General features: G+C 40.6%; 1 protein-coding gene across 6 annotated transcripts in view; it reads left to right on the top strand.

Annotated features, from left to right (window-relative positions):
- Positions 1-18,739, top strand: part of CHLSN (cholesin) — a 149,121-nt gene that overhangs the window by 28,220 nt on the left and 102,162 nt on the right. The gene's annotated exons all lie outside the window — the stretch shown is intronic.

Here is an 18,739-nt window from a genome sequence, read left to right as displayed (position 1 = left end):
AATGCTACTTCTGATGGAACTTGCAGTCTGTGTGGTGTTATATAAAAGATAATTTTAGAAATCTATTTCCTGATTAAATTTTTAAATGAATTAATCTGAATGAATTGACTAAACATTGCAGCCCTAGCTTTCATCTCTTGTGTAGAACACAACAATGTACTTGATTCTGCCACAAGTATCAGTCATAGTTCCTCTTCAAGCCTACTGAAATTTAAACCATAGCTTTCCATTTATATTTTTAAAATGCAGAGACTACAGAAAAATGGGATATTAAAAGCACATCAGATCTCCACAGGCTCCGGGTAAAGAGCTAATGCAGGCTTAGAATACTTTCAGTATACTCTAATAATTCTCACTCATCTTTGTTCGGATATGGGTGATGTTCTTTTCCATTTGGCTTATGGTTTACTATAATAACATTTCCTTAATTGCTGCAGGAAAAAAACACTACTGTATCTGAATAGAAGTAGACAGCTTTTCCCCATGACTGGAACAAACATCCATACACTAAAATGCTTCTAATATCCTACTTGTGCTTGCTATAAAAATGAATTATATAATAATTGGAAGATCATTTAGACTGCTGAAATATTTTTAGAAACATTTATTAACCATATGCATTGAGAAAACTTGAATTTGGTTCACATTTTGATAGCTGAAAAACAGTTGTTGATTCTTGTTGATCATATCATCATAAACATAATCTATATATACATAAAAAATAGCTTCTAGCATTCTGTCACACTCTAGTGAGATCAAGAAATGGAACACGGGGCAGGGCTATGCAGATGAAGGTTTGGGGAAAGTTTTTTAAATCAATGGCTGGGATTACTAGGGGTGGGGATCATGCTTAATACCTCCCATAATAACAAGCCTGAGTACATCCTTTATTGTTTCCCAATTCAGGGAAAGTGTTACACTTGGAGGTCCTGTTGTAGTCAGGGCAGACCTTAGCCTCAGCCCCCTAATATTAGTTGGTCTAATATTGACTGGCATAGATGTTGAAAGGCTCTGATGTGTCTTCACTACAAAATCCCTTCTAACATTTTCCCAACAACTATTGCAATGTATAAGCTCACAGTGTTACAATATTTTCTTGCGAGCTATCTCAGACATAGAATCCCCTGAGTTCTTTCCAGGCACATATGTTCACTACATCCCAAAGTCCAGCCTGTGGCAGTAGTTGATGTGTGATTTTGTTGTAGGATGTTGGTGAAAAAAAGATACCCTTTGTCATTACCAAAAAAAACAGTCCAAAGCAATAGTTTGCCTTGGATATACATTTCTCTTTTCATTTCCAGAAGTACTGTATTTGGAATAAGCCAGTCTTCTTGATGAGAAATCAAAGTATCATTATTAATAGTGATTATTATGTTGTACATGGTGCCATAACCATAGACGACACTTTACAGAGTAGCATATGGGAGAGAAAGGTTCCTGCCCTAAGACACATCATTCCTGACCATCAGCCAGGGTGGTTGGGGTTTATGGGAGCTGGAATTCACAGCATTGATGGGCAGCATGTTGCCTACCCCTGCTTCAAGGTAAGCCTTGAACCAGCAGATAACGCTCTCTATGCATGAAAAGAAAAAGGCTCCAACGCCCTGTTATATCTTTCATGCCTTGCCTTACATCCATCTCATTTACTGTTAAGAAACTCCTGGGCTGTTATTTATTACCCATCTTAATGAAAGAACTACTGTCCTCCTTGCATTTTTTTCTTGCTATGTCTTTCGACATGATTTTATTTTTCTCCAAAACATTTAAAGAGGCATGATTCACCATGATCACATGGACACATTTCATCTTACTATACCACATTATCCCCAATAGCACCATTCTCATGTTAAATCTTTCATGTTGTTGGTCATTGTTACATCAATTAGATCTTTTGGCAAAGGGGTGCCCAAATGTATTTAACACTTCCTGCACCCGAAATAATTAATTTACCTCAAGCCCAGAACAGCTGTTCTGGTTTATAGAACCTGTATTCATGTCCCATCCCACCCTGAAATATGACTTTTCCATTTCCACTGCACAGCAGTTAGGCTGTCTTGAATATACTGCACACTTCCAGCAAATAGCAATGCCCTTTTGCAACCCCTTGTTTTTTAAGGGAACTTACAGAATGATATAATTGTATAATTGGAATGGGCCCAATTCTAGTCCAGCCCCCTGCAATGCAGGAATCTTAACTAAAGTGACCATGACATATGGCCATCCAGCCTCCAATGAAGGCGTGTCTGCCACCTTCTGACGAAGTCTATTACCATCAGAAAGTTTTTCCTAATGTTTAGTCGGAATTTCCTGTCTTGTAACTTGAATCCATTGGTTTGGGTCCCACCCTCGGAGCAGGAGAAAACAAACTCCATGTGGCAACCCTTTAGATATTTGAAAATCCTCTAGTCTCCTCTTTTCTGGGCTAAACATACCCAGCTCCTTCAACCTTTCCTCATAAGGCTTAGTTTCCAGTCCCTTGATCATCTTGGTTGCCGTCCCGCGCGCACTTTCCAGCCTGTCAACATCCTCCTTGTGGTGCTAAGAATTGAACACAGTAGTCCAGGTTGGTCTGACTAAGGCAGAATATAGTAGTGATTTTCTCTTGATCTGAACGCTGTACTTGTGTTGATGCAGCCTAGAATAGCATTAGCTTTTTCTGCTGCTGCATCACACTGTTGTCTCACATTAAGCTTGTGGTCCAACAAGACCCCTATATCTTTCTGGCATATCCCATCTTATATTCTTGCAGCTGATTATTTCTGCCTAAGTGTAGAACATTACATTTGTCCCTACTGAAATTAATTTTGTTAGCTTGGGCCCCGTTCTCCAATCTATTAAGATTCTTTTGAATTCTGATTCTGTTTTCTGTGGCATTAGCTACCCCTCCCAGTTTGGTGTCATCTGCAAATTTAATGAGCATCCCCTCATTTCCTTTATCCAAGTCATTTATAAAAATGTTGAACAACAGACCCAAGACAGAACCATCCCATGTGGTACCCCACTTTGTCCCTTTGTTCCAGGATGATGAGGAACCATTAATGAGCACTCTTTGGGTTTTGTCGGTAAATCCACCTAACAGTAACCTCGTCCAACCAACATTTTACCAGCTCCTTCAAGAATATCACAGGGGACTTTGTCAAAAGCCTTATTGAAATCAAGATACACCACATCCACAGCATTCACCAATCCACCAAGCTTGTAACTTTATCAAAAAAAGAAATGAGTCTGGCATGACTTGTTTTTGAGACACCCATACTGGGTCTTCGCAATCACAGCATCCTTTTCTAAGTACTCACAGACTGACCATTTAATTATATGTTCTAGGATCTTTCCTGGTATCAAAAAGCTGACGGATTGGTAGTTACCTCAATCTTCTCTCTCCCCCCCCCCCCTTTTTGAAGATGGGTACAACTTCTAATCTCAGAGCCTCAATGTCTATAATTCAGTAGAACTAGTTTGCCTGTTGTTCCGTGCAGTGCTGTTCTGTTCTGTACACTGGAAAGCCTTTTAGAAGCGCCCACATTCAAGCAGGCTGGATTCTGAAAGCTGGACTTCTTAGGCTAGACAATTCCATGGGTGGTGTTTATTGGTCCAGGATTGGTGAACAGAGAAAAAGAGCCCCCCTCTGCAAGTGACTTGTATCCCTTATGAATGTATGTTGGGAGGGGGATAAAAATGTACGGACTGAAGGATTATGGTGTATGATAACTAAGTTAATTTTGTTGCTGTAAGAGTCACTTGTAGAATAATACATTAACTTCTAGGTGATGCACTTCTTTATCAAGATCTCCCTTCACTCTCCCATGCAGTCTTCTATATTCATTACCCCTTTGTTGATCCTGAAAAAGTTTCTTTTTATACAATCTCTTGACCATGTTGATGTCCTGTTGTTCACTCTGCTATCCATACATCAGCACACAACAACGACGTGCAATAGCAACACAGGAGGAACATTAAGTAACCATGATTGTAGCTTTCAGCCCCAGCTGGAGAATATTTGTTCCTCAGGTTGTAAGAATAAATAAGCTTGCAAATCTTTTATTCCTTCAGGTTCTGTATGTTGGCAGATTTGTCGCTTTTTTCTTCAATGCTAATATTTTGGAAGGCAAAGGTCAGTGTGATCCATTTTCAGAGGGCCCAGATGAGACTTCAGCACGAGTCTCTGGTATTTCAAGAGGACTGTTACTAGCATGTCTCCTCCTGCAAACTTTTGTGAGATTAGTTATAACATTCAGTAAGCCGATTCTGCATGGTTTATGAAGGCAAAGAATGATAACTAAACTAACACAGCTTTCGCTGAACAGCAGGATCTCTGCAATATTCATTGTCAGCTCATTTTGGGGTGTCCCTATTATCCTCTGTATCTTCAAGCTGGTCCTAGAGAGAATCATACTGTTGTAAAATAGACGACACACAAACATTGTTATTGTAATAACCAAAACAGTCAAATATGGGTGAATATTGTCTCTAGAGGGATGGATTTCCGGCTGAACTTTTTTAACAAACATTAGAATAAAGCAGAGAAGCTTGGCCAAAGATGGAATGCAGAAGCCAAAGGTAAATTTAATAATCTCGTATTCAGGCCATGCAAATAAAGGATCTAATTGGCAGTCTGTTTCTTTGTGGTAATTCTCCATGCCCAGCAGTGCCACCACTATTAGTGTAGCACAAAAGGCACATATCAGTGCAAATGCAACAGATACCATAGGGTTTTGATGTGCCTTACTAATTAAAGCATTTTGGGGTGGGTGCCTATAAAGAAAAAAGCTAAGCACCATGAGGACAAGAAGGTACTGAGAGCTGAAGTAATTCAAATTGAAAAAAAACGACAGTGTTCCACACTCAAAATAGGATACTTTGAGGTAGGCAGGCCTTGTGATGATGGTGAGCGATAAAAGAATCATTAACATATTGCTGATGGTGTGAGCAAAAAGCATTATATCTAATTTCTCATTGGTGTGCTGCATATGGTTCTTGATGAGGATGCCTAAAATAACAATCCCAGCGAGTAGACCAGTTGGTACAAAGAGCGTAATATAGCAGTGCATAAATCTTGATATTACATGTTGTGAGAATATGATGTCTTCAAAACTTGTGAATGAATCTCGGCTCTGGCTTGGGTACTTCATCCAGGTCATATTATGAGAGACCATTCTTGTGAAGAACTTTGGTTGCTTGGTGTTTCTGCAAACTGGAAAACAAACAATCAAAGGACTTGAAATGTATAGTCAAAGCAGAAGAAAAGTGAGGAAGTACCACTGCATATCTTTGGATTTTTTAAATGTCAAAATGTGCTTACAGTGCACCCCAGCTGAAAACCGTAGAGCCATGTGCTTTGTCAGAAAGGAATGTAGAGTTGCTGTTGAGCCTGAGTACAATGTTACTTACTTAAAAGTAACTAGGGCAACCTAGCCAGATGGGTGGGGTATAAATATTGAAATTATTATTAGTAGTAGAAGTGGGAGGTGGTCTTGAGACAGCTGCACAAACAATAGAAAATGGTGTTTATAGCCTCTATGGGGGAGGGCTTAGTTATTATAATAACTAGACACACAACCATAGCCCCAGTAAAAGGATAGGGTGCTCTATTGTCATCTGGTCACTACACTGGTGTATCTTTGAATTCCACTATCACAAGTAGATTCAGTAGCAGTTCTACCTTCTTAGTGCACATTGTGGCTATTGGGTTACTATGTTCACAGTGATTGTTTCAGAATAGTTGTGAAGACTACAAGACTGCAGCAATAGAATTTCAGCAGTAATATTATGACCTTTTAATTTTAAATAGGGACGCGGTGTGGCACTGTGGGTTAAAGCCTCAGACCTAGGACTTGCCGATCGAAAGGTCAGCGGTTCGAATCCCCGCAGTGGGGTGCGCTCCCGTCGTTCGGTCCCAGCGCCTGCCAACCTAGCAGTTCGAAAGCACCCTCGGGTGCAAGTAGATAAATAGGGACTGCTTACCAGCGGGAAGGTAAACAGCGTTCCGTGTGCTGCGCTGGCTCGCCAGATGCAGCTTGTCACGCTGGCCACGTGACCCGGAAGTGTCTGCGGACAGCGCTGGCTCCCGGCCTCTAGAGTGAGATGAGTGCACAACCCTAGAGTCTGGCAAGACTGGCCCGTACGGGCAGGGGTACCTTTACCTTTACCTTAATTTTAAATACCCCCAGTCTCATGATGGAACTATTGGAGATTGGGGAAAATAATTGTTTTTAAAAAACTTCTTTTTAACACCTTTATCTGATTATATTCTTTTGTTAGCTTAGAAATGTGTGTATGTGTTTATAGCAGTTATAAATTCCTAAAGATAGGGTTTTTTAAGGTGAAGCTGACAGGGAATTAACTGTAATAGCTCAATCATGTGATGCCATCATGATTCTGTTACCATGAAAAGACATCACTTTCTCTTTTAAACAAATAATAGACTGTGTAAAAAGATACAATAGTTGTTTGCTCTGCAGAAAATGACTGCCATAAATATGGAATGTGTAATTTTATAGGCTACCTAAAAGCACGATTTGTACGTTATCAAAAAGGTGATTTCCATATACTTTGTTGAAAGAAATCTGTTGCTAATATTATTCGGAGGTTTTTTAAAAAAGGATTGTGCTACAATAGGATAAACATTTCATATTTTAAATTATGTAGAAAACTATATGGAGCTTTTGGAGTGTAATTATTAGTGCATTTTAAAATATAGCTTCTATTTCCCAAGCTTTGTGCTCATATTAAAAGATGTTTTAGCATATCTGCAATTAAAAAATATAGCATGCTATGTTTGCTATTTCGTCTTCTGTTTCCTTTGTAACATAAGCATTTCAGTTTTCACATTAATCCCCAGATTTAATACTGTGGTTTCTTCAAATCATTCAATAATATGCAAAGCTGATCCATTCAGGCAGAGTGTATATGTACAGTGAATTGCAGGGACACTGCAATGTCTTGGGTCTCTTATCAGAAGTTTCCATAGAGCCTCATCTAATAATGGAATAATGTTTCTCCCTAAGACTTTTTTCCATAGCTTATATGTTGTTAGTACAGTTCTGTCAATATTAGAATGCTGTGCTTTAAGCTACAGTGTAAGTTTAAGGCTTTGGTTGTATGCCACATTTAAGACTAAGAAGAGCCCTGCTACATTAGACCAAATATTCATCTAGTTTACCACCTTGCATCTTATGTCCCTTAGACACTTAGAAACAGGACATGAAAACAATAGTCCTTGGACTTTCTTCTCAATAAACATGCACAGAATTAGTCTGTGAGTATGTTAGACAGAGCTGAAATATTAGCTTATTCACACACACACCCTGACATCCAGCCAAAAATGGCACCCATGTTGACTTTCAAACAGTTGAGATCTACTATAAAAATACAGTATCAATAACAAATATTTCTGGTTGTTGGGATATGGGTATGTATGTGCAGAGTGGTGTAATAACATGGGCTTTTAATTTATTTATTAGACTTCTATCCTGTCATTCCTCCCTCTCCCCTTGTTCTCACAGTAGCCTTCTGCTGTACACTAGGCTAAGGAATTCAGGTCCCTCTGTAGGGGCCATGCTAGACGTGAAGTAAGTAGGTCTTGTGTTGCTTTCCTTTCATTGTGAACAGCAAGATGGATTGACGATCTGATTCAAATAAGGACCGTGGTAGGGGTGAATACCCCCTCCCCATAGTCCTGATTCAGCCCCCACCCCACCACTGGCTGTTAGTTAAGGGGGGGGGGGAGGAAGAAGCCCTGCAATAAGAGCAAAGCTATCACAGAAAAAGCTATATATGTCTCCTGCCTTTCACCCAAAGAACTTGAAGCAGAATATTTCTTTCCCATTTCCTTCCTATAAATACCTTGTGAGGTAGAATTAGGCTGAGACAGTGACTGCCTTGGTTTTATAGCCAAGAAGGAATTTTGATCCCCACTTTCCCCAATCCAAGGTGTTCAAGATTGAGAGAGCCATGGGATATAATGGTTAAAGTACTGGCCTTTGATGCTTGGGCTTTGACCAAGAAGACACAGGATTGAATGCCTGCTGTGCCACAAATCTCTCTTCATGAACTGCAGGCCATATTTTTGTCATGTAATTTGGTCCTGAACAGTTATGATCCCTAGCTAGCAGGACCAGTGGTCAGGGATGATGGGAATTGTAGTCTCAAAACATCTGGAGGGCCGAGTTTGAGGAAGCCTGTTCTAGAGCATCACAAGCAGCATGGTTGCAGCATTGGCTGAATTATGCTAGATGAAATCAACAAAACCCTTTCCTGTACTGAGGCTTCAGCAATAAGTTTCGGGGGCAGCTTTTTCAATTAGGTCTCTTTGGAGCAAGAACCCACAGCTTACAGTAGAAAGGTGGAGTTGGCTAAAATGAGGTAGCTTTGAAATTGGGATTTGGAGCACCCAGAGCACCAGATGCAAGAAAGGGAAGGTGGGCTGCACACAAAGGACATTAGACTAAATTGTTAAGTGGGAGGGAGGGATTTATCTGCTCCACTGGCAATAGCTATCTAGCACTCAGCATGGATTTTTTTAAAAAAATAATGTAAAAGGGATTAGTTCCTTTCCATTTTGCTACCAGAATGAACTCTGTTTCATTAATGTAAGTTGAAATGAAACTCACTTGTGGGTTAGAAGAAGAAGAAACAGATTGTTTGCTAACAGAAGAAAAGCATTTAGTGAGAGCAGCACATCCGCAAAAGCCTGAGAGCCACTAGGTTATTACAATAATTATACCATTTATAAGACACTGAAAGAGTGTTCAAAGCACATGACATATTATATCAGTGACTCTTAAAAAGCAACTTTATGATGTAGGCCAGTATTAGTATCTGCAAGTGTTTGTGTTGAGCTTAGTATTAGTACTGTCAATGTCTACCTTTCTGCTTCCTGACTCACAAGCAAGCTGTTAGATAAAGTGGCATTTAATAAGCATATTTGTAAGTGGCAATAAGAGTTGTGATTGTTGAGCTTTTTTAAAGGAAGACCTCAATTATTTTTTTAAAAAATCCCAGAGTTTTCCAGTTGACTTGCCTAAGAAGATCCAGGACAAAGCGTCGCCTTTCAGAAATCCCCCCCAGACATCAATTCCGCTTCTGAAATCCCAGTAATGTCCTGGAAAATCCAGACGTGGGGTAGCCCTGCTTGTGATAGAATGGATCTAAGTTCTGATAGAATAATATAGGAGTAGTCTACAGCTTGAGTGTTGAAGAAATGCTTTCCATTTGTGAACTGACAAGAGTACGTTCAACTAGAATAATAGAATTGTAGAGTTGGAAGAGATCCTGAGGGTCATCTAGTCCAACTCTGCAATGCAGGAATCTCAGCTAATCTTGAATGCATCTTGTGGATTTGAATTCTAAGGAACTCTTAGATTCCATGCATTTTGTGTTGCCTGAAAAACACTCAGCAGGCAGCAAATGCATCAAATGTACATTACTACATAGTACATTCTTAGGAAAAACCTTATAATGGCATTGAGAATTCCATTTTGTAAAATAAAATGAAAAACATTTATAACTGGAAAGAGTACCTTTTCTGTTAGTGAGGAAAAAATTACATGGAGGTATATAGATTGTGAGGTTCTTTAATTTCCATTACTCTGGGAAAATAATTTTTACCACCACCTTTCTCTGATTACCTAGCATAACAGCAAATTTACTGCAGCAATTCTAGCAAGCTGCATGGCTTGTGCATCCCTTCACGTTGTTTAGTGGCTTCTGCAGAATGAAGTGTCTTAGAATATCATCATTTCATGACAACAGCTGAAATTACAGTCAGAACGCATTAGGTTTAAAGCCATGGATTTCATACTTTTTGCTTTAACGCAGTCCTTCTCATATTACCTTTTCTGCTGAGGATCTTCTGCATATCTTCCATTAATGGGTGTTGCAGAGCATTCTGGGAAGTATTGTGAGGTATGCAGTCAGTTTATCCAGGGCACTAACCTAGACATTGGGCCTCATAGTTACCACACGTGAAGGGAATGTCTGTCCTATAACAAACCCAACATTCTTCATTGGATGCTTGTTGCATGCAAGGGAAAGCATGTTGTAGTAGGCAAGCTTTTAGGGGAGTCTCCCATATTACAGATTTTTCCCAGTGGAGAACCTCTCTTTTGCTTCCAAGGAACCCCCAGGGTTTATTTGGAACATAATTTGAACAAGGAAATAGCATTTATTCCTAACACACACACACACACACACACACACACACACACACACACACACACTTGTCCTGGCTTTTGGAATATAACTAGATTGGAGCCTAATAGTTAAAGGTTTATTGTTCACTATGTTATGTTTTAATAGTTGGATTTTGTTGATGTTTTAGTTTATTGTATTTCTATTTTAATGGTGGCTGTTAGCTGCCCCAGGCAGGAAATAAGACAAATGAATAAACACAATTTTTTAAAAAGTATTTTTAAATAATAATCTGTATACTGTTCACTTCTGTTTCTCAACTTCTTTCTGATCTTTTCTTTCACTGATGATTCTTCCCCTTATTTCTTTCTGACTTTTTCTGACTCCTCCATTTTAAAGAAAGCCCTTCTCAGGCATTGTGCTGCTAGTATGTTAGGCTTTATTTGTTTTGGCAGTGAATACAAAAATGTTCTGGAATCCTGTTCTAAGGCTCAGACACACAGCTAATAAATTATCCTTGCCTCCAATAGATGGAGCTGAACCATTCCCCACAACACGCAGGAGAGAACTACAGGAGGGCAAGTACTGCGAGGGAAATCTCTTGAGAAAGGCAGAACTTGAAATTATTTCCCCCTTGCATGCGTTTGCTTAAAACACTCAAGTCTGGGCATTTCAGTTTAATGAATTAAACTGACGACTTATTTGAAAGCTTCCAAGCCGCATTACTATGTTTTGGAATCGTTGTTTTAGAAACCAGATCTATTTTTGTATAGATTCTTAGCATATGACAGCCCTTCCCTGGTTTCTTTTCCCAACAGGAGAAAGAAGTTTCTTTTATACAAGCGAGCCTTGTGCGCAACTGGAGTGTTATTGCTATTTTAGCTGTTTAGTGTAAATGTGTTTATAATTCTTTGCAAAAGATGGTTCTAGGGATTCTGACATAAGTTAAATTCAGAGACAGGATTTCTAGAGGCAGAGAAATAAAAAATGGAGTTACCAGTTGATTACAGTAAGAATTTAACTGAAGGAGTGCAGTTTTTACAGAAACAAATAAATTGAGAAGAGATTTTTTTTCTTCTACACAGAGGAAGAATGTCAACAGTGTTGTGTTTAAAATCTGTTATGTGTGCAACTCTTGCTTTAGTCTTATTCTAAAACAGTAGAAGGCAACATTCCGGCTCAGTAGAAAGTTTTGATTCCTCCTCCCCACTTCCTTTTGTTTAAATAGTTGAAGCATCTGGCTTCTTGCACATTTAAGAATTCTGTGACACTTTAATTATTTATAAAAGGATTCTAGCAGAACAGAAAAATCCCTGTCTCTTTTGTTTTCATAACATTTTTTTTAGATGTGATATTTTGCTGCATTTTGTGCAGCTTTAAGCATATTACTGAAATAAAGAGGTTGAAAGAACAGAGCTCTTCTCACACTGTTTTTGGTCCTTAGTGATGATGAAAACATTTCAAATTTAAAACAAAGTAGGTCACTTACCCGTGAAACAAAATGCAGATGCAACAGGCTGATTCTGTCTTTATGATCAGATTGATGAGAAAAATAAGTTTTAATGCATACTTGGCTTCCTGCGTGTGGTGACGTGCTCAGTTCGAAAACTCAGACAACAAAAAACCACAGTTCTTCTGTAGGAAACAGGAACTTGGTTTCATGTAATTCAAACCATACACGTTGCAATTTTAGCCCACGTATGGCTCCATCATGTGACTTTAAAGTTTGAGTTGACCTACACAGAGTGATGTTTTGGTACTCCAGAACAGAAAAGTAGTGTTTAGTCATATATTTCTGAGTCTTTGAGGCCATCCAGTGGCTTCTCAGTTATTTTAAATCATGAAGCCATTCTACCCCTATTCACTAATACTGGAAGTATGTTTTCACATGTCCAGATGTTTAGCATTTTCAAAATGCTGCACAAGTAAATATAAAATAAAAGTATTTTATACAAGTAGGACCTGCAACAAAATATTATCTTATGGATTGCTTCCTGTCCAGGATTCCAGCCAGTCCATTCCATTCACCCCTCCTCTCCCCTGATCTCCCTCCCACTAACAGTCAGCTTTCCATGCCCACTGAACGTGCTCAGTGATTTGGCTGTTGTGAAAGTTCATTTCCCATTTTTTTGAAACATATTTTTATGCTCCTTGAAACCTTCGAGTTCTCTGGCCTGCTGATAGTTCCCTCTTACGCATAAGCAGTGTTGATTAGGCTGCATACGGACTAGAAGAAGTGAGATCACTAGAAGTATAAATGGTAATGATTAAAACACTCACACCCTTACCTTCCCCCCTTCCAGAAGCTGATGCTGAATACATTGCCTAGAACAGGGGTCTGCAACCCGTGGCTCTGGAGCCGCATGTGGCTCTTTTACACCTTTGCCGCGGCTCCGGGGCGGATACTAGCAAGGGGAGGAGGCGCATTGTGTGTCCCGTCACTCCCCACTGTGGCGGGCACTGTACTGGCCGTGACATCGCATGGGGGCGGTGCGTGTGTTAGTTTTGCGGTTCTCAGTTTTTTTCCTCCCTTCGGAAACAGGTCCAAGTGGCTCTTTTTGTCTTAAAGGTTGCAGACCCCTGGCCTAGAATCAAAAGTTTGGAAATAAAGGTTCCTACCTTCTTGCTCGGTTTGGAGGCATAATTGTGGTGTGTCCATGAAATAGCTTGTCCAAAATACCCTATGCATTAAGAGGTTATATTTAAGACAGGGTTTCCCAAACTTGGGTCTCCCAAGCTATTTTTGGACTACAACTGGAAACCCAAGTTTGAGAAACCTTGGTTGAAGAGATAGTCTATTTAATCTGCTCACTACTAACCTATAGTGTGCAAGATTGCTGAATACAATTGTAATTAATGATAATTCTAAACATTTTACACCGTGTAATTTACACAGTGCTGTAATTTTCACGCACATTTCCCTCTGACAGTTACTGTTGCTATTCGAAATTGATTGAGGAAGAAAAAGTGGGCATTCTTTTCAAATGTGGTTTCTCTTGAACATTTATTTTTATAGTCTCAATTTGATTCAGTTGAGCAATCATAGGATACAGTCATATGAGCTCAGTAAGAAAGTAAACTTTATTCGGATAGCACACAAGGGGCTGTTTTAGTGTGAGTTTTCTTTTTAGTGGTTGGTCAACTGATTTAGGGCTAACTTTCTGCAGTTCTAGGAGGTTGCAGTCTTTATTAAAGCGAGCATTCAGCAAATTTAAGAGTTTAAATCATTTGCGACTTGGGTGCATAATCCTTATGAGAAGCCTGTAGCAAACAGACTAGTGTTTGCAATATAAAGACTTCCTAGTTAAGAAGGAGCTTATGCATCAGCTGACAGCCCTTACACCCCTTCTGACAGTGAGGTAGCTGAAAACAAAAATCCCACTCTCAAAGTAATGATGTGTGCTCAATTACAGACACACAGTTGTCTGATGCATTATTGGAGAAAGCCTTAACAATGGTTGATTACACTCAGAACTAGCTGTTCACAATTGCAACTCAAATGACACCATTTGGGTTTTTCATGGTATGAAACCTAAGCATGGGTGTAGCCAGGAATTTTGTTAGGGGGGACAGGACTTTTGTTAGGGGAGCAGAACCAATGTGATTTGTCAGTGAGTATTTTTATTGTTTTACTTGATATGGGGGTGGGCAGCTGCCCCCCTGTCGCCGCCCCCCCCCCCCCAGGCTACACCCATGAACCTAACCTGGATCATTTGAGAGTGTTTGGTTGCACAGCATGGGTGCACATCTTGGCTGAAATGTACACCAAGATGAGTCCCAGGGGAAAACAGGGTGTGTTCCTCAGTTATGACAACAAATAATAATAATAAATAATTATAATAATAATAACCACCCTGCCCATCTGGCTGGGTTTCCCCAGCTACTCTGGGCAGCTCCCAACAGAATAATAATAATAATAATAATAATAATAAGTGATAAAACATCAAACATTAAAAACTTCCTTAATAGGGCTGCCTTCAGATCAAACCAAATCAAAAGGTTACTGGGTCTGGTTGCCTAAGCAAATAAAGATGCTTGTCAATAAGAGTATCAGCTTTCAGGAGCAGAAACGTGAAAATTGTAGAATAATTTTTCTCCTTGTGAGCAGTGGCGTAGCTAGCCACTCGTGTGCCCGGTGCAGTGCGCGCGTCCTGCAGCTGGGGGCGGGGCGAGCTGCATGGAGCCTCTGACCACCTCCCCCTCAGCTGTAGGGCGGCTGAGGGAGAGGCAGTAGGCAGGTGCAAGCCCCATGCTGCCCTTTCAGGCAGCGTGGAGCCTGCAGGCGCCCAAGCCATCACATCACTCCCAGGAAAGACACGTAGCTCGGGCAAACTGCAGGCCCCGTGGTGTGGTGCCCATTGCCAGCCGTGTTTTGTTACGTTTCTTGACTGAACTAAAAAGTTTAGTGAGCCCATTTTTTAAATAAAAAAAACCCACTCATATTTTTGTCACCCCCCTCAGTGATGACACCTGGGGCAGCCTGCACCCACCACACCCTCTTCCTCCACCACTGCTTGTGAGTGATGATGCACAGCAAGTGCCTTTCCCCTTCCCCTGCTCTGATACTCTCTGGCCTATTCCTCTGGAGCTGCACATACTCCACTGATCACACTGGTCATGGTATGCTATAATAATGCTATAACTGGTGGCTGCCTTGTGCCTCGTTCAAGCTGAGCAAGTTGCTGGAGCTCTGTACAAGACCTAAGTGATGCACAATTTTTTTTTGCAAAACGCTAGGAGCCAGTGAATTTTCTGGGAGCCAGGCTAGAAGCAGAGAGAAGCAGGGAGACCTGAGCATGCCAATGAGAAAAGGGATCCTGGTCTCACTAGTGCATTTTGCTCTGCTCCTCCACCCCCCACCCTGACTTTCAGATAAGCTCAAGTAGGGAAGTGCTAGACCAGGCATAGGCAACCTTGGCCCTCCAGATGTTTTGGGACTACAACCCCCATGATCCCTAGCTAACAGGACCAGTGGTCAGGGATGATGGGAATTGTAGTCCCAAAACATCTGGAGGGCCAAGGTAGCCTATGCCTGTGTTAGACCTCAAGCTTAGCAGTGTTAAAGTGGTAACCTAGGTGCTCCCAAGTAAGGAAGGCTGGTACTACGGCTAGTAGATAGCTCTGCATTTTGTTGGTAAAGCCTGTGTTAATGTGCTTATATCAAAAATAATGGCCCAGCAGAATGGTTTCTGCTATTGTAATTAAAGGTGACTTTGAAGCAGGCAGTGTAGTGTGGAACAAACTTGTTTAGTGGTTCTGCACCTCGATTTCCTCTGAGGTTTCAGCAAGGATTAGGAGCATAATGTGAACTCAAGACCTCTTAAGTAAAGGGGACAGGGTGTGCCGTCTGCTAAAGGCACAGCTGTGGTATAACTGGTTGGCCTAATTGTAACTGATAAGACTTATGCAAGTCATTATATGTGTTCCTGATGCATATGTAGAGTACAGTGGTACCTCGGGTTACAGACGCTTCAGGTTACAGACTCTGCTAACCCAGAAATAGTACCTAAGGTTAAGAACTTTGCTTCAGGATGAGAACAGAAATCGTGCTGCAGCGGGAGGCCCCATTAGCTAAAGTGCTGCTTCAGGTTAAGAACAGTTTCAGGCTAAGAACAGACCTCCGGAACGAATTAAGTTTTTAACCCGAGGTACCACTGTATATGGATGCCATTTATTTAGCTAAATTTTAGATAAGCAACCTGAGGCACCAACAGGGAAGTGGTCTGTGGCGCTGCAGGACTGGAGCAGAAATGTAGATCTACTACTGTATTAATAGGCATTATTATTTTCTTACTATTTAAATTATTATTTACAGCAGGACTACTGTTTCATTAATTTCTATACAGCAAGCTCATATAAAAATATATGTATACAGTGTACAAAATATTGTGTTATCACTTGCAAAGTAAGTCTGTACTGTATGTTAATTTATGTTTCAGTTTCTGTGCATGTTTATGTTATTATTTGCTTACATTATCTGTTTTGTTACTACTTAACTGAAAACCTCAAAAACATTTTTTAAAAAAACTTTAAAAATGTGACAAAAAATAAAATACACAGAGGAAACAAGTTTGTCAGCTGACAAGAAGGGTATTAAAAATAGTAAATCTCAAGTAGAATGGCACTATCTTAAACTTAAGTAGTGTATATAGGTGTATATATAGTTTCTCCCTTAAATTAGTGCTCCTCAGAGTATTCATTATGAGTTCTCCTCAGAGTATTCGTTATTCATTCTAGAATGAAGGTAATTGATGAGAGAATGTTGTATTGCAGTCTATAGTTAACCACAGGGTGGCGCTTCTGAAGGAACAACAATAGCCTGGTATTTCTAAGGGTGAGCTGCTCATAGAATCAATTGTAGAGATAGAAGGGACCTTGAGGGTCATCTAGTCCAACCTCCTGCAATGCAGGAATCTCAGCTAGATCATACATGACAGATGGCCACCCAGCCTCTGCTTAAAATCCTCCAAGGGAAGAGAGTCCACCGCCGTATCTAGGAGTCTGTCCCACTAGCAAATAGCTTTTACTGTCAGAAATCTTTCTCATAACTTGAAACCATTGGTTAGAGTCGTAGCCTGTGAAGCAGGAGAAAGCAGGCTTGCGCCATGTGGCAGCCCTTAAGATATTTGAAGATGGCTATCATATCTCCTCTCAGTCTCTTCTTTACTATGCTAAGCATACCCAGTTCCCTGAACAGCTTGTCAGTATCCTTGACATGAGCACCAAGACGCGAAAATTGTGATTGCAGCCATCAGCAAGGCAAAGAGGTATTGTTTGTGAGGTCATTTCCCTCCATGGCACCTGAGGCTGCAGCCTGAAATGAGTGGGGAGATCCTGTGTGTGCTTATGTCACTTACTTGGTTCAGGCAACCATGGTTTATATTATATTTATATTATCATGAACAAGCGGCAGTGATACTTGGTCTCACATGCTCCCTTCTTTTTTGTCCAAGGGGAGAAGAGTGAATAATCCCACTTCCATTTTTTTTACTAAAACACAGTTCTTCCAACACATTCCAACTTGTAGAACTGTGGTTCCGCAGTGATTCCTGGAGGACATTCAGCTATTTGGGGTGGCTCCTCCCTCTGACTTTATCAAGCAGTGCACAAAGTTTTGACCACCTTGTCTGGGAGAGCAACCATCTCACACCCTCCAAACTGGTCCCTGCCTTAAACTGTGAGTGGTTGGGTCCACGGCTGCTTTCCCTCTTTCTGATCTCTCTTTCTCCTTCATGGATCTTTTATTCACTCTATTGATCTTCAGCCTTTCCTCCCTCCCCTTCCTCTCCCCCATTTCCTAGTATAGGGCAGAGCACCCAGCACATGGCGAACAAGAAGGCTGCAGAACCAGCAACGCAGCGAGGGAGCCATGGGTTTTTTTAGTGGTTTGCATCTTCTCCATACAAGGAGAGGCCAACTGTGCTTAGAGACAGCCCACAGTAGTCATAGTGGATTGTATTTTCCTCCCTCTCAGATGCAGAGGGGGAGTAATGCTTGGTACTGAGTAAAGGAGGCTGTAACTTGCTATCCAATCCCTTCCCACACCTGCCTTTGGGTCAGCCAGGACCTTCTCACCACATGATGACTCGCAGAAAAGCTACAGTGCCCTCCAAGCAGAGCCACTTGGAAGAGTGCAAGCAATCTTCCCATTCCCAGCACTCATTTTTGGTAGAGCCTAAAAGCAGGCCACTTAGCACTTTCTATTATGGGAGCAGGGTGGGGAGGAGTTCTTCAAGTTTCTCAAGTGAGGCTGGTGGTCAGGGAAGTGAAAGCGGTAGAGTCCTCACAAACAGCAGGCCCTTGTACCCCCACAAGAAAAAGAAATCCTCCTCAAATAGCTACAAAAAGCTGGGCATAAGAAGAAGAGGCATGGTAAGTTAAGAGATGCAAGAGCCCAGAAAAGGGGGACACCTCCTTTTCCCAAAGCCTTTTTTTTGTTTGTTTTGTTTCCCCTGCAAAAAATTGAAAAATCAAATTATTGTTATTTGAGGGATTATTAAATACTTTCTTTTAGAATGATGAACAAAATGTTGAAGACGAAGTGCTCATATATTTACTTGCCCAAAATAATTTCTAATACTGTGTAACTGGAAGACTTTTATGCAAGAATGTTGGTAGTTAATGTTTTATTGTTGGGACCCATAGGTATTTTAGGAGAAATTGGCACAGTTTTCCTTCTCTTAACTTTGGACCCCTTTAAATAAATAAGCAAATGAAGGAATAACAGCAGCAGCCTTGATGGGTCCCTTGTGTCGTTGGCATTACCTTGAGGGTATTGTGTTTTGGTGCCAGGCGATTGGGATGATGTGGCGATGATGAGTTAACAATCTGATTGCTGGGTTCTTCAGCAGCTGAAGCTTCTTGACATTTTTAAAACACAGCCCCTTATAAAGCACATTACAGTAATTATACAATCCTAGCTTTTATTAGAAGTTGAATGACTGCAAACTTAATTTAGTGAAAATACCTCTCCTCTTGTCTGCCTTCAGTATATTGTAGAGTGACTGGTTTGGTGTAAGAATTTAAATCCAGGTATGTCTCGGGATACAATGGAGGAGTGCGTCTTTGAGGGTGAAGTCAAGCTGTTGTAGAGACTGATACAGGAGAGACA

The sequence above is a fragment of the Podarcis tiliguerta genome (genome assembly GCF_965153285.1).
Source record: "Podarcis tiliguerta genome assembly, chromosome: 14".
NCBI lineage: Eukaryota > Metazoa > Chordata > Lepidosauria > Squamata > Lacertidae > Podarcis > Podarcis tiliguerta.
This window is presented reverse-complemented; position numbering and strand designations above follow the sequence as displayed.